The sequence below is a fragment of the Stegodyphus dumicola genome, chromosome X2, assembly GCF_044657685.1.
Source record: "Stegodyphus dumicola isolate Sdum_Otavi_A_Nest chromosome X2, ASM4465768v1".
Taxonomy (NCBI): domain Eukaryota; kingdom Metazoa; phylum Arthropoda; class Arachnida; order Araneae; family Eresidae; genus Stegodyphus; species Stegodyphus dumicola.
In genome coordinates, this window is record NC_140781.1 from 151862812 (window position 1) to 151879202 (window position 16391).

At 35.0% G+C, this 16391-nt stretch overlaps 1 pseudogene across 11 annotated transcripts in view; it reads left to right on the forward strand.

The window, feature by feature from the left end:
* LOC118194988 (toll-like receptor Tollo pseudogene) overlaps positions 1–16391 on the forward strand; it is a 549242-nt pseudogene that overhangs the window by 40085 nt on the left and 492766 nt on the right. For 3 of the 11 annotated variants that reach the window (XR_015039121.1, XR_015039127.1, XR_015039126.1), the window contains exon 2: positions 2048–2100. The exons of 7 other annotated variants lie outside the window; for them this stretch is intronic. The product of XR_015039121.1 is annotated as a toll-like receptor Tollo pseudogene, transcript variant X4 (transcript). Of the gene's footprint in view, positions 1–2047; positions 2101–3200; positions 3252–16391 lie in introns of those variants that run through there. One more of the 11 variants, XR_015039122.1, reaches the window with a different exon arrangement.

The window sequence follows — 16391 nt, forward strand, 5'->3', positions numbered from 1 at the left end:
GATCAGTAGACATGATTAGGTTCTGCCCAACGCTGACGTCCCTTACGCAAGGGCCCACCAGCGGCCGAGCGGTAAAGACGCTGAACACTGGTAGTCCGAGGTTCGAATCCCGCGAAAGGGCTGGCTGCATGGGCGTTTTCGTGGTTTTCCCCATGTGTAACGTGTATACGAGCCCGTTTCCCTTAGAAAGTCCTCCACGAAGGCATCCCTCCCTTTAGGCAGATAGCCCCCGTGTGCTTTGCCATAACTGAATAATCCAATTCATCCCTTACGGAAGTGGGAGAGAAAGACACAGTGAACTAGTTGCTTTGTGTCTTCAGTTGCAAGAAGTCAGTGACCTTCTAGTGTCTAAAAACAATGTTTCTCATTTGTGTCTTTAGTCACTAGTTGTCAGTTTCTGTCTTCAGTCACTACTAAACACTATAAGTCAGTGACGTCACACAAAGCAAACCCTGTAGTTTTAGTAACCTTGGCTCTACCAGTGTTCGGAGACCTCTAATGGAGAGAAAGTTTACTGACTTACGTCAAAGCGCGCAGAAGCTTATCTGCCTTAGGAGAAAGGCTTCGACTTAGGATTATGGTAAAGCACGCTGGAGCTATCTGCCTACCAGGAGAGATGCTTTCGTGGAAACTGATTCTTATAGACGTAACGTCTACTGAAAATCACGAAAACACTCATGCAGCCATCCCGTTGAAATTAAATCCAGGTCGAACTACCAGCGTTCAGCAACTTTACTGCTCAGCCACTAGCACTCCATTAGGAATACGAGGCTTTCGTGGAGGACGTTCTAAGGAAACCTGGCTTTTATCCACGTTACACATGAAAAAAACGACTATGGAGCCGGCCCGTTCGCTTGGAATAGAACCCATGTCGAACTGCTAGTGTTCAGCGACTTATCGCTGGGTCATTGATGGGCCAAGAGGATACATTCTATAATTGTTAAGTATAATCGCTAAAAATAGTTCTTTAATTGGTAATTCGAAATTCTGAGCATCGTATTATGAACGTGTGGTTTTCTGAAAAGCAGAATGCTTTGGTTTGATCATTTGAATACAGCAAAACCTACGAGGATTCTTTGACTGAGAGAAGGGACACTTTCGTGAAGGGCTTTTTTATTAAAATCAAAATGTGGGATTAGTTTACCATTTACCATAGTTACCATTTACTTTCACTGTAATAAGGAATCTAACAGCAGTTATGTACAAAAGTTGTATCTAAGATATTAAAATAACCAGTCTAGGATTGGCAAATATCAGAGTTCTGACATAAGTTGAAACCAAAATTTTACCATTTTATTTTCGAGGCATGTACGTTCTATAATGTAATTTAGATGGATTTTGGAATTTCATTAGAATGCTTTAAAATTTTAAGAGCTGATATAAAAAAATCGTGTGACTCATTTAAACTGCATTACAGAGAACTAAGGGAGTCTATTTAGTTAAAAATTGTTACGCATTAAACCTTTGTTTCTTATCATTTTCACATGATCATGAAATTTGACTTGAGATTAGATATTTGTTTATTCTTCATTTCCCCAATACGCTGAATTAATATCCTGATATATTTCTCGTTCCTGGAAATTCAAACAGCGTTGGCGTAGGCTTCATTATCTTTGACCTTCATTATTGAGCGTAAACTGTGGCGAAATCAATTTGGCGTCGACAAACTTCGTCTTTATTTGTTAACAAAATAACCCTTAAATTCCTTTAAGTCTTTCCCTATTTTCTTTTTCCCTCGTTCTCGTTCAAATGATTATATAAGTTACAAACATTATTTGGACGCTTTTGAAATTTCTGAAATTTCAAATTCAGGTTGTTGGCTGCTGAATATTTTTATACTTATGCTTAAATAATTAACGTGACATTTCATTACTTTCCTGGCAAAAGCTAACGACAGTTCTGTGCAACTTAACATCATCTTTTATTTGATTATATTTGTCTGTTGTACCTGAATAGTTTCTCTTAGACTTATAACTTTTGTCTTGCAATTCAACTGGAACTAACTTAGCTGCTGTTTAGACAGTCTATAAAAGCTTTCTACTTTCAGGCGCATTGAAGAAGAGGTCAGTGGTGCAGTGATGGAAGACGGGTGCAGTGTGGGTAAGGAGAACAATTTACGTTTCACATTCAGATAGCTATAGATAGATGGTTACAACTTAACTGATGTCACTGGACATCCCCAACGTGAACAATAAAATGAGTACTGTGGGTGGTTAAAATACAGGTATAACTGAGTTATAATCAGCTGAATAGTGCATTAATTATGAACAATCAACAGAGTGACTGATAAAAAAGTAAAAATAATACATTAAATATGGCGAAATACACAATTCAAGGTTCACAATTCAAGGAAAGTAGCTTAAACAGAAAAGAACAGATAAAGCTAACTTAAAATAAATTAAGTACAAGTACAGAACACACTGGGGCCGTGCTGGCGACGAGGATGACAGCTGAAAATTATTCCAGCCTGTCTGACATACTACTTGCAATAGTAACGCAATCGCGCATGCGTTTCAAATCATAGCGATTTTTCGAAGTAACTTCGACCCATTTATGGATATGGTCCGCTACTGGCTGTCTAAGATGATGTTCTGCAGTTTCTCTGCAAACGGACACATATTGGTCGGGATTTCCTGCCATCCCGCATGAGCATTGGTCGTTTTCGCGTCATCTGAAGCGATCATGGAGGTAGGAAAGGGAGGAGGGGCCATTCCGCGCTAGAAGTGAAGCACTGCTCTGAAGCTTGGGTCACCAGACGGGGTGTTCTTTGTTTACATTCAGAAGCTCGCTTGACAAGATTCTGATAGTATTTCGACACACGACAGTTCCATAGAAATCGAAAAAGGGACACTCTCGCATGAAAGAAACATTCACAGTGTGATGGATAATAGCAATTTGTATAGTTTAGTGACATTTACGCAAAAATCACATCTTGGTTATTTTTCGATAACTAACAGCAGCGATTTTGATTATGAATTTGTTTTATAAAATTCTAAGCTGTTGCACTACAAAAATATAGATTTTAAGAAAATTGCTAAAAGAGATCTGCCAAAATTTATTTTCTAGAAGATTTGAAAAGTTTGAAACTTGATGGCTAAATGTAAATATAAAATTATGTATGTTAAAATATTTGTAATTAGGCACATAGATCAGATTAAGTTTTTATTAAATAGAGTAACGCATGCAAGGGATATCTGCCTAAAGAGAGAGATGCCATCGTGGAGGAATTTTGAAGAAAAACTGACCTTTGAGTGGGTATTAAAAATAATACTTATAATTTTCATTCAAATTATATTCATATATATTTTTTATGTAAAACTTTCGGGTGTATGCTAAATTAATGTAAATTACTTTACACGAAAAATATAGTGAATGCACAGAAATTAAAGATTTGCACATGCCGGAAATGATAAATAGGAAATATGTATGGGTATTTATGCATGTGCTTGCAAAAGGCATGTATCTGCCTTAAATACTTAAATACTTAAATATTCATTAAATTATTTATAAATGTATTTGAAATGAAGAATTTATTCACTTATAAACAACTGTGAAAGTACTGTGAAGAAATCTAATGATTAAATGTATCTAATTTATAATGATTATAAATGTTATCTAAATATATAATAACCTTAATATTGAATTGTAAACATAAATTGAAATCCTGTTGACAAATACGTTATAAAACTATTTAAGCAAGAATTGTTCGTATTGGAAAGCAATCTGTTAAAAGGTATTGTAAAGCAAATACTATGAGATGCGCACTTAAGAACGTAATAAAGAGTTTTGGAATATGTATTGTTGAAATGAAGGGTAAAAAAAAAAATCTGATAAGTATAATTAAAAGAATTATTCCCTTTACATTTTATAATAACTCAGTTACAAGTTTTAAATAATACTTAAAAAAAAAAAACTTATTTTATTCCCTTTCAGAAATGTTCAGAGAAAGTCAAATACTATTTAATACCTATTTAATTATTAGGAATTAGCTAATTCCTAATAATTCTCTAATTTAAAATGAACCGAATAGAGCATTAATTATAATTTGACTTACATTTTTCGATTTAAAAGAAGCCAAAAAATCATGTCATATTTAAGAAGTATTTTAGGAAGAAGCTCTATAAATAGAAAAGAAATAATGCATAATTTTAATATTAATAATACAATAAACTTTGATCTTAATTTTTGTACCTTAACCGAATAAAATCGAATTACCTCAATTTTTTTTTCTAATGTAATTAACGAAAACATGTGAAAATATTTCATTCAAATTAAACCATTCTGAGAAAACTGTCCTGTGAAAAGTATAGCATTTAATTCCGTTCAGAATGAAATGTTGTTTAAAAATATGTTGTTTTCACATACTCAGGACTCTGAAGTGTTGTAGAAAAAGAAAATATATACATTTATATGTATATTTGCGACGTAATTACAAAATATTTACACCCGAACGCGTCAAATCCCATAGAACTCAATGGTAAATGACCCAATGTTTTGGTCACCACGTAGGGATCGCCGGTGCTTCAGAGCAGGGTACGGAGAAACTTTTTAGGGCGACTCCATCTTACTTCCTACCTCCATGGAAGCGATGTAGGTAGGTCATGAAGGGACATGCCCTTCACAAAATCTATATGCCACGGACCAGGCTTCCGTCCTAGAAATATATGTGAAATAATGCCCGTTTGGTGTAAGAATCTCATGTTTAGGGCCGACAAACGTAGCTTTATTCGTTGTCACTGAAGAGTTTCATTGTCAGGGTAAGTTATTTTTGCTTAGTCACCTTGCATAGGAATGCTACGATTATTCGTGAGCGGAACTACTTTTGAAAATAATATGCCTTCGTGTTTGAATCACTAAACGACTCTTATATTCATGGTACTAAAGGTAAAAACGGAGAGTCCAAAGTTCTAGATAAATACCATCGTGCCTTTGAGGATATTTCGGTGGAATTATTCCTAAGAATGGTGCACAATGATCAGACGTTACTAAACCGTTATGGTATTATGCATATCTATCACATAACGTGGTTACTGTACATAAATTACATACATTATTAATGGCCTTTCCAATTGAGATACATACTACAGCTATTAACAAATTAATATGGATAGCCTCAGTAATACTTTAGGTTATGACAGATAATACAATACTTAAACTAAGGATCTAAATGCAGAAATGTTTGAGCCCTTCATAAAGACTGTCCGCAGGAAAACAATCCTCGTATGCTTTTCCTTATTCAATTAAACAAAGATTTTGTACTTTCCCCTCCCAATCTCAAGAGTAATTTCGAGTAAATGCACTTTATTGCACACAATAATCCCCTTCAGTTTCAATTACATGTTCCCAACGAGTTACAAGCGGTTAAATATCAAATTTGTAAAAGTTCTTGTTGATAGAGCCAAAACATTTTCCTGGGACGTATGTGACATCATCTTGGTTTCGCAACCAAGTGGTTGATCACATCCTTGGTCGCTTTCGCCATATGAGGTTTGGTGTTGTTTTGAAGAATAGTCACTGCAACGCTTCGCCAGCTGGAGCAATTACACCTCGGCTGTGATGGTTTAGCCATTCTCTAGCAATTTGCGCAATACCAGCGTTGGGCTACCAAGCACAAAACAATACCTTCTGTTGTCGAATTTTTTTTTTTTTCGGGCAAATGCTTTATAGCCAGGGCAAACCACTGATATTTCCAGTTGCTGTCACTGTATAGCACCCATTTATCATCACACATCAATATCTGGTTCAGGATCGGATTGTTCTTGTGGCGCGACAGCAATGAAGAGCAAATGGTGAACCGCTGGAGTTTGGTTTCGTTGGTCAACCCACTTACTAAGCTTCCATGTCCATTATGAGCCCAAGATTTTGCCGACGCAATTGAATGCTTTCCAACACTTCAGGCTCAACAGCGGCCGAGCGGTGAAATCCCTGAACACTGGTAATTTCCGTCTGGGGTTTGAATCCGGGCGAACGTACTATGGGCGTTTTCGTGGTTTTCCCCATGTGTAAAAGTGTAGACGAACCAATTCACCTTAGAAAATCCTCTCCGAAGGTATCCCTTCCTTAAACAGATAACCCTCGAGTACTTTGCCATAATTAAATAAGCTAAACCAAACCTTTGGCACTCCAAACACTTGGAAGTAACTTGCATCTTCGCTGTTGATTATGCTCGATGACCTCCTTCAGCAGGGCTCATCGCTAATGAATGGACGCCGTGTTCAACGCTTGTCCTTGAGGCTATCATCTCGCGATACAAATCGACTGAACTATGGCGCTTACTCACTGATGTTTCTCCAAATGCGAAGTATATGCTTCGAGCGGCTTCTGCAACACTGTTCTCCAAATTGAGCTCATGAAGTGAACATGGTTGTAAAACATTTTTTGACACTGATATGCTTGCTTCCAGGGTTGTAGTTCCTACAGCAGTGCTTTCGACATGTCCGATATACCTCACAGCTCCGCACTGATTACCAGTTCACGAAATGTCGACATCTGACGTCATCCCGCCAGGGTTGCTGACACCTTCCGTTTAAATTTCACATTTCGCTTTAGCGGCATTAACATTTTTGGATACCTGGCAAACGCATATCTCGCATGTAATATATATGTAAGACTAGGATGAAGGAACTGCAAAAGAAAAGTTGCTTGTTTTAGCAGTTAAATGCTTCTGTAGAAGCTCTGAATTCTATGAATTTGGATTGGATTACGGCTAAGCACATGAAGTCTGTCCGCCTAATGGATGGAGTGGCCGCAGAGAAAACGCTAAGAAAAACTGATTCGTATTTGCGTCACACATGAGAAAGTCAAAGGGAACTCTCAGACGAGTTGATCCAACGGGAACCGTACTCGGGTCCAAGTATTCAGTGATTTTATCCCAGAAGGACTTTAAATCTAATAATTGAAGTACGAAATTATTAATTAGTAATATCTCTTCGAATTTCGAATGTGAATATTATTCCTAATGCATTCAAGTCTAATGAATAATTTATTAATTAAAATTTTTCGAAGCAACTTTTATTTTATTTTTATCGAGCCTTGTGCTGAAGATTCTTTCAGAAAATTCTTCACCATATTTTCAGAAACTCTATAATTGGAAGAGCACGTTTAGTATCAATTTAGGGGAATAAAGTTTTTATCGAATACCCATCTGTGTGTAATTACACAGATATAAAAGCCACACAATTTCATTTTTGCTTGTTTTTTGAAGAATGCGATAATATAGATATATGTGATAGTAAAAGTGTGATAATAGCATATTTGATAATAACACAAAGGTGTTTCTTTGTAAAAATTTGAACATGAAAGGAAATAACTCCTTAAATTTACGATTTTGTTTAAACTTCACTAGGTTTTTGTTAGAATAAACATATCGCGTGAAAATGCTTGAAACAGCGTGTACCTAATGAAGGGAATGCGCTAATTCATTCAAGAAATGTCTTATTACTTACTAACACTGATAAATATGCATTTTCATTCCTGATATTTCTGGACATGTAGGCCTTTTATTAGTAACGTTTGATTTTAATCTTGTCTAAATTTTTAAAAACTCGCAAGAAAATATAACTGAATGCTATATTTGATTCAAGTCAATTTTACAAGGATAACAGCTGGTCAAAAAAGTGTGTTCTATGTATAGTTTTCCTAGACAAATTACCTGATGCTTATACATTAAGAAAGAAAACATGTTAAAAAAATCGGGAAACCTTATTTTATTGTAATATATAGTATGACGAAAACTGTTAGTGCAGATTATATACCCTTTCGAAGAAAATGCCTAAAAGGTTAGGCATTTTCTTTGAAATAAAGTAGAAAAATACGGAAACTGATAGAAAAGCAAAATCATCGAAGTTTTTTAAAAAAAAAGGCTGTATATGTAGAAGTATTTAACTGCTGCGTTCTAAAAGCATAAATATATACTTTATAGAAATCTCAGTTCTACGCTGTAGTTACATCACAAAAGAACTTAAACTACAAAATAACGCTGCAAAAAATAACTACAGAAGGAATTTTTCGTGTAGTAATGAAAATAATGTAAAACATTAAAGTTAGCAAGCTAGATTTATGTGATTATTGAGTAACATAGCATTAATTAGATAAGTGCTTATAGAAGACTTATTTGATAAATACACATGCAATAAAATCTGTTTATGCTTACGTTCATCCCCATCGAATAGTAGATCGTGAATTTTAAGAAAATCTTGCGTGCATAGCTTCTGCTCAATTAGTCTTACAAGAAATCTTGTTTATCAATCTTCTATTGCGTAACGTTTACTTTAATGATATATTTCTTAGATAACTGGCATAAATGAATTTTATCTCGTAACCTTCTATTTTATCAGCGTCTTTTACTTGTTTGATCTTGGAACAAAAATATTTTGAATAATTTTAGTTTACTGAATTATAAATTTATTTGTTAGTCATCATTTTATTCGAGTGTAAACCTTCTTGAGTTTTTTACATGAAGGATGTGTCCCATCTGGCAATTCGTAATCGTAAGAGGCATATCATTCTGACACAATGTTTAAATCATTATATTCCATATGTTACCCAACCTAAATTAATATTTCTGTCGTAGGATATTTCCTCAACGTATAGCATCTTTGAGCATTCAGCTTTCTTATAATGCAGTAGCTTCATCATCATTAGAGTAACTGTAAATCTTTAGTGTCGTCAAAATGATTATTAGCAGAATCGGCAGCAACATTTTTTATTTATTTATTTATTTATTACATGCTCTGCCGTTAGGCTCTGCACGGAAAGAGAGAGCTGCCCATGGAGGACAATTTAAGGGAAACGTAAATTTGACGCTATACAATCTTGCTGATTGGTTGAAAAATGATTTTTCGATGTTCATTCTATTTATTGGAGAACTGAAATGATAATTTCTGCTGAAACTGAGAATAACATTGAGCAATAAGTGTACTCTCCAAGAAGTTAGGTGCTATGACTTTAATAGAAGAAACAACGCACCGTGCTATGGAACAAAAGCCCCAGAACTAAGATTCCGGTAATAAGGAATTGTTCAACAATAGACTTATTAAGGAGAGTAAAGCAACAGTTGAAATATATTGATTTCAAGCTCTAGATATTTCAGCAATGAAACATACTCGTATGTGTACTGTGAAAGAAATACAAAAACTGGTAAGATATATCCATGTTGTCAAACATGTGATGAAACATTTAGGCGCTATCACCTCTGAAGTACTTTTTTTTCATAAAAAATTTAAAAGTACGTATTGTAGTTTAATTGAAGAATTGTGTTTGTTTAATTGTGTAATTGTTTCGAAATTCAGAGGGTACAGGATCGTGTCAAACTTGAGGAGTTCGTTAGAGGTGCATCAAAAACAGAATACATTGCATGCTTCCCACTATTACTTCTATCATTAGTGTTGCATTTAGGTCTGGTAAACAAGGTTAAGGCACGTGACTATGATGTTAAAATTGAGGGTTAGGGAAATAGAGCGACCGGAACATCAGCAATTCGACAGAGGTTCAGATTCTGGTAAACGGTCTGACTGCCAGGAGTTTCTATAGTTTTCTCCGTCTGTAACGCAAATACTAACCAGATTTCCTTAAAACGTCATCCAGAAAGGCATCCCTCCTCTTAGGCAGATAACCCCGGTGTATTTTCCTGTAAACTAAATAATCCAAAAGAAAAAGAAAATAAGAAAAATGAAGATGACTTTCAATTGAAAGATTGGTTCAAACGCAATCTGAGAAAAAACATTTTACGTCCTTAAATCAAGTTAATCAAACTACTTATTTAATTAATGGCGATTCCTCTAATTAATGGCGTTTCTCTCTCAGTCTAACGTCAACTCAGTTATCTTTAACTTAATCATGTCTTAAGCATTGGTTAATTAGCTAGTTAAGGTATATCAAGTAATTAGGCATGTAAAGGCAACCAAATCGACACGCTGCTCTTCTTCAAGGAGGGAGGCGCACCACCAGCCGAGCGGTAAAGATGCTGAACACTGGTAGTTCGGTCCGAGGTTCGAATCCCGCGAAAGGGCTGGCTGCATGGGCATTTTCGTGGTTTTCTCCATGTGTAACGTGTATAAGAGCCAGTTTCCCTTAGAAAGTCCTCCAGGAAGGCATTCCCTCCCTTCAGGCAGATAGCCCTCGTGTGCTTTGCCATAATTGAATAATTCAATCCAATCTTCAAGGAGAGAAGATATAACTGCACTGCGGAAAGGGAAAAAAAAATTTCGCTTGCCTAAGCAGCATTTTACTTACCCTCCGAGCAGAAAAAATACTTTTGCTCCTCGAAGAAAAGAGAAAATCATCAGCTGCAAGCAGCAAAAACCGCTGAATAATGATAGTTCGACCCAGTTTGAATCCCATACTCGATAAATGGTTTGTTTTCGTGTTTTTCACCGGGTATAAATGTCGATGCGAGCCCGTTTCCCATAAACGGTCCTCCACGATGGCTTCCCTCTCCATAGGCAGATAGCCCTCCAGTTGCTTTGTTTTAATCAATTAAATTAACAACTAACTCTCAATTTGTAACATAAATACGAATCAGTTTTCCTTTAAAAAAATGGCTCTGTACCAAGACGACCGACGTTTGGCAAACGACGTTTGGCCTTGCTTTGGTCTTAGTTGTAACAAACTTACCAGTTTGAGGAAGAAATACAGATTATTTCAACGCTTTCGAAATCAATAGAATTCATACCAGTGCCAGTCTAATCTGTGTTTAGTTTACAGCTGTCTCATATTATTTATAGCTATCTTCAAATTTTAAGCTATCATAGATTTAATGACACAAAATCAATTTATTATAAAATCATCTGCTTTAAAAATTAGGAATTGTAACGGAAAATAAATTGATAACTGGAAATTATATCTTTGAGTTAAGAAACAAGGGTGAATTTCGAAAATCTTGAAAAATAAGCAGATCCGAGGTGCTTCGGTAGAAAGCAATGAGATACGATAAGTGTGACTCGATTTTAATAAGTATTCAACACACGAGACTGGATAAGAAATTTGTACCCTTTTAGAGTTGATACGTGATCCAGCTTATTCACACAAAAGGTTTTAGAAATGCTAGAAAAGAGTGTGTAGATTCGGGAAACTGCTTAGGCAAAACTAGAGAATTTTCAAAACCAAGCAGTTAAATATGTGCATCATGCTTCAAATTATTTCAAAATAGATGCTTTTCGTTCACTCGAATTATATCTTTCCAAACCATGAAAAGACCAAAATATGTACAAAGGTTTTATCGGAAAATAATGCTGCTATTTTTTCTGGGATTTGGTAGAAGAAATCCACGTTACTAGAAAACTAAATCAGTGTACTTAAAAATTACTAAGATTATCAATGAAACTTGAAAGAACGAAAAAATAATGGATTTTAGTATCCGATACCTAATTGATACTAGTGATTTTAATGCTTTCCAGAAATAAATTTTTCATCGATATCCGGGTGTATTTTATCTACAGAATACTCACTACTGTTACCTCATTTAGAATTTAATTTAAAATTCCTTACGGATTTATTATTGAAGTATCCCATGCTTTGCAAAAAGCTAATATTAGTACTTAATGCTTTGATTTCAGCGCATGAATTACTTTTAGATTAATAAACGGATATCTTTTAGATTGAGCCATTAAAAAATAAGTGCAAATGGTCACAGAAACGTAGCATTAAACTTTTGCAGTTAAGGTGTCATTATGGATTCAATAACGCTGTAGCGGTTCATCGATTCCATCGATTGCTTTTCAACTTGGCGTTATGTCCCAAGCTTCATTAGCATATCTCACTGCTTTTATACGAAGTTATTTTATTTTTTAACGAAGCTTTTTTAATAATTCGCTACTTTCAGGCATTAGGAGAAGTTCACGTACGATAAGTTCGGCATGCTTAATAACAGTAAATCGGGAGGATGCGTGCGAATGTCGGTGTTCATAACTGTGGTTACTCTTGTCAAATGTTCAATCTGGAAGCAGGCAATGGAAGCGTGGGCGTAAATTAATGTTTACGGCTTTTCTAAACCACAGAACTGGGAATTGGTCATTATATTATATCTTTGTTTTTAAATTTGTATGCTTTAGCTATTATCCTGTTTGTTTATGCTAATATAACTATGAAACATAAATTTGATTCTTCAGGGAGGAACTGTCTGGAAACAGCAATAGTTTGCATAGCAAAACTAATAGAGAAAACTTTCTTTTGGGTTAACGGAAGCAGTAGAATTTATTTTCTATTTCAGCTTTCCCCCCCTTTCATTTGCCGATAAATGTACGTAAAAGTCGGTTATCGTACCCGTAAGCATGCATGAATTTTAAATCTCCGTACTCGTAGGCTTTTATATATTATCATTATTTAAAGAGCCTTCAGTTTCTTCTGTGTGTGTACGTGAGCCAACATAAACCTTCAAATACAAAAGCAATCTGCTGATTAGAATTACCGTTTTACGTTTAAAAGAGTAAGTAAAGTTGGCGTAAAAGTGCTATTTAAGACTGTTGTCCTCTTGCGCTGTTGATGCTTATTAAGAGTTCATAATAGCGGAAAGGCCATGAATGGTCATCGACAGTGGAAAGAGTGCATTTTTCGTTGATCAAAAGGACCTTGGATTTCAGTTGTGAGTGTATTACATTGGCTAACTCCATCTTACATTGATCGAAAACTCTCCAGAGTATTAAATTCCATTGTCTTGCATCGTATTTCTACTTCCATCAAACTCTCGAGAGGTTGGCTGATTAACCTAATTGAGTTAAGTACATTAATTCAGGGCAACCATGAGGACTACCTAAATTATGCCAAGGAAGGAATGCCATCTGGAAGGGTTTAAGGGAAAACTGGTTAACATTTAGATTACATATATTTAGATTACACGTGGTTAAAACCACGAAAACATACATGTAGCCAGCCTGTTCTCCGGAATTCGAACTCGGTTGAACTACTTGTGTTCACTGGTCTCGTTCACTTACCAGAAAAGTTTCGTGCCGATGAATTGCAAATGTCTATTTTCCTGATAAATACTACCTTCATAAACGTTTATGCTTTATTCGGCTTCGAACTTCAGTGGAGCGGCGCCCGATGACTATCATGATGTCTGAGTGCCTTCTGATTTTTTAAAATTTATTAACGAAAAATGAGAATGAATTTTTGTTAACTGTTTTCGAAGCTTTAAACGTAGTGTTATTACATCGGACACAAACAATATGAAATCTGAGAAAGTTTGAGTTAACTTCTCGAAGATCGGTACCTTTTACTTTTTCCTCCCCTTCCTCTTAGGATATGAAAATATCTCTTGAGCCTCTTACATTGCGCTAATCAAATGCCACCTGGTTTCCATTATTTAAATAGCATCTTAAATTATTACATTCTTAAAAGTGAAGGCACTTTTTTTTTCTTCTTTTACTCGTTAAAAATTCAGGAACTAATTTTCTTTCATTTTACTGCAATAAATATTCATTACAATAAAATGACGCTTTTGAAGCTTTCTAGTAAAATGACTAGCAATGTTGGACAGAATCTACTAGAATTGGTATTTCCTTCAGAATGTCTTTAATGCATGCAAATTCGCTCTTAAATCATGGAACCCAATCAGATTAAACATATCCCGCATTAAACGAATCATTCTTCTGAAAGTGCTTTTGAATAAAATTAGTATTATCGTTTCATGTTTAAAGAAAAGAGGGAAGTCTTAATCCCCAGTAAGTTATTCTCCATTTAATCAGAACAATTCGGGAAGTGGATATTCTTATATTTTGTGGGAGTAAACGGTTTTAAACTGGAACATGTTTTGTTTATGCGAATATTTAATTTAATTTTTTGCCCTCTTATCATTTTAATGCAGTATTTGAATCTCGAGCGAATCTATATATCAGCCAATTATTTTGGTGGTTTTGCTCAGATCCGTGGAATAACAACTTTTTCAAGTTAATAAAGTTGTGACAAAATTCTTCCTGTTACTACCTTTGGAGAGATTTTTAGTTCTTCTAAAATTTGAATCCTGTTGAGAACAAAAAAAAGGTATTGGACCAAAAATTAACCAAGCCGATCAAAAGTTAATTGGACCTAAAGTTGTATACATAGTACATTAGTTTTCTCTTAGGTTTCGTAAAAGTATGCTGGAATAATTTGTTTAGTATTTCGAAACTTGTAGTTTAATTGCAAAACATTAGAAACGTCATCCAGTTGTTTTCCAGGTTTAAAAATTAAAGTAAATATCCTAATATGCATATATCACTTACCGTTTATTTCGCTTCAAATTTTCTAAAATAAATTTTTAGGATTCAGAAATAAAACGTTATTTTTTCTCTATCTCATTTACTTCCTCATTTATTTTCCTTTGCGTTTATTATTTTCATTAAACTTTAATATAATTCTAGGAGATCTATTTTCGAAACTTACCTTCTCTGCTAGTCTTCAGAAAATTATAAAATCATTTCAAAAGTCTATTTACGTGCGGCTGGATTTAAAAACTCTGTATTAAGTAAAAAGCACGATCAGAGTCTGATTACCACCTAGACGTACAAGGCCCGAGCGTTTTTCGAGTTTCAGATTTTGGAAGCGCCCCCCAAACTGTACTATGCTTTTTCATAATCCTATCTTTTTCTTGTAGAAGCAGCTCAACAGCGGCTGAGCGGTAAATTCGCTGAATACTGATACTTCGACCATCATGAAGATCACTACAAAATGGATGCATGGTACTTTCTGTGATATTTCCTTGTATGCAATATAAATGCAAACCGGTTTCCCTTAAATGTCCTTCCCGACAGCAGCCCTCCCGTTAAGCAAATAGCCGTTATGTGCCTTATCCTCCTCTGATAACGAACCTGCTCAACAATTTCTATGAATGCAGCAATTTAGATAACTGTGTTTATTCAGCACTTAATGATATTAGTTTATCAAAGTAAATTCGTGTAAATAAATTTGTGAATAACTCTCTTTCGTGAACTACGAAGTTATTCACGTTTATTAATATTTCAGTACGCATTAATTGTACGAATCATTGTAATGCCTTGCACAAATTTCACTTTGTCTGGTTTATAAAATACACATATGTGTTTTTGTTTAACAAACAGTTTTCTAACATGCACGCAACTCAGTTGCACATTCTCATTTTAAAGTAATCGCAGCAAACATCTTCATTGTGCATGTATTCCTGAACACGTATTGTATCGCTCACGAATAACTAATGCTAATTAATGGGCAGATTTCATAATGGAAAGAGGCAGAATATATAAATGCTATAGCGCATTAAATGTGCTTTATTTATAACAGTAATATTCGCTATATACGCGAATAAAATTAGTTTAATATTAAATAACTTAATTTTCTTTCGGAAGGTGGTGTGGTGGTGTATTTAATTATGGCAAAGCACACTAGGGCTATCTGCCTAAGGGGAGGGATGCCTTCGTGGAGGACTTTCTAAGGGAAACTGGCTCGTATACACGTTACACATGGGGAAAACCACGAAAACACCTATGCAGTCAGCCCGTTCGCGGGATTCGAACCTCGGACCGAACTACCAGTGTTTAGCGACTTAACCACTCGGCCACTGGTGGGCCTTTCTTTCGAAAGGAAAGTCACATTAATGACTGTTTGTAGGAGCTTATGATTAAATGTACACCATTTGTAAATACGGAATGTTTTCTGTCAGTTGAATGATTACATTAATTTTACTCCAATCAGATTTAAATGTTGGCAGCCATTTTGTCAATGAACTCATAAATATTTTAAGCTAAGAAATTAATTATAGGCTTCTAATTCAAAAACAAGAAAGTGCAATCAAATCTCCCAGCATAAAAATGTAATGGTAGATTCTTTTTAGAATTGTTGAAATGATATAAATGTTAATAATATTTTCAAACACCACTTCATCTGATTATTACATTAGTTAGTTAACTCTCGAGTGTTTTGCCATATTGAATTATCTGCTTTAGAAAGGATGCCTTCGTGGAGAATTTTGCATGGGAAGCAGATTGCAGTTATGTTATAGAAGTGGAAAATTGCGGAGAGTCCACGCAGCCAGCCTTTTCAGTTCGAACAGGATCCGGACACAAAGATTAGTGTTCATTGGTTAATCCACTCACCACTACTAAGTTGTTCTAATGGTTACGAATAGAAGCTTGCTTATACAATATGTTTTTTTTTAATTTTCTGGCGCAATGACAAGCACAAATTAAATAGAATGTATATAAGGTTAAGTAATACTTGTCATACACATCTTAATACACACTTACGCTTATGTAAAAATAGTTCTGCTTCCATTCTCAGGCCACATTTATTCTAGCCGGTTTATATTACAGATATCTTTAATATTTAACAGTTTGGCTTAGGAAAAGTAAACATTATTTTCTGCATGTGACAGCCTAACTTTTACCGATTTTAAAATGACATTCTTAGAAATCTAAACCAGTTGTAATAGCACGTATTTCTTA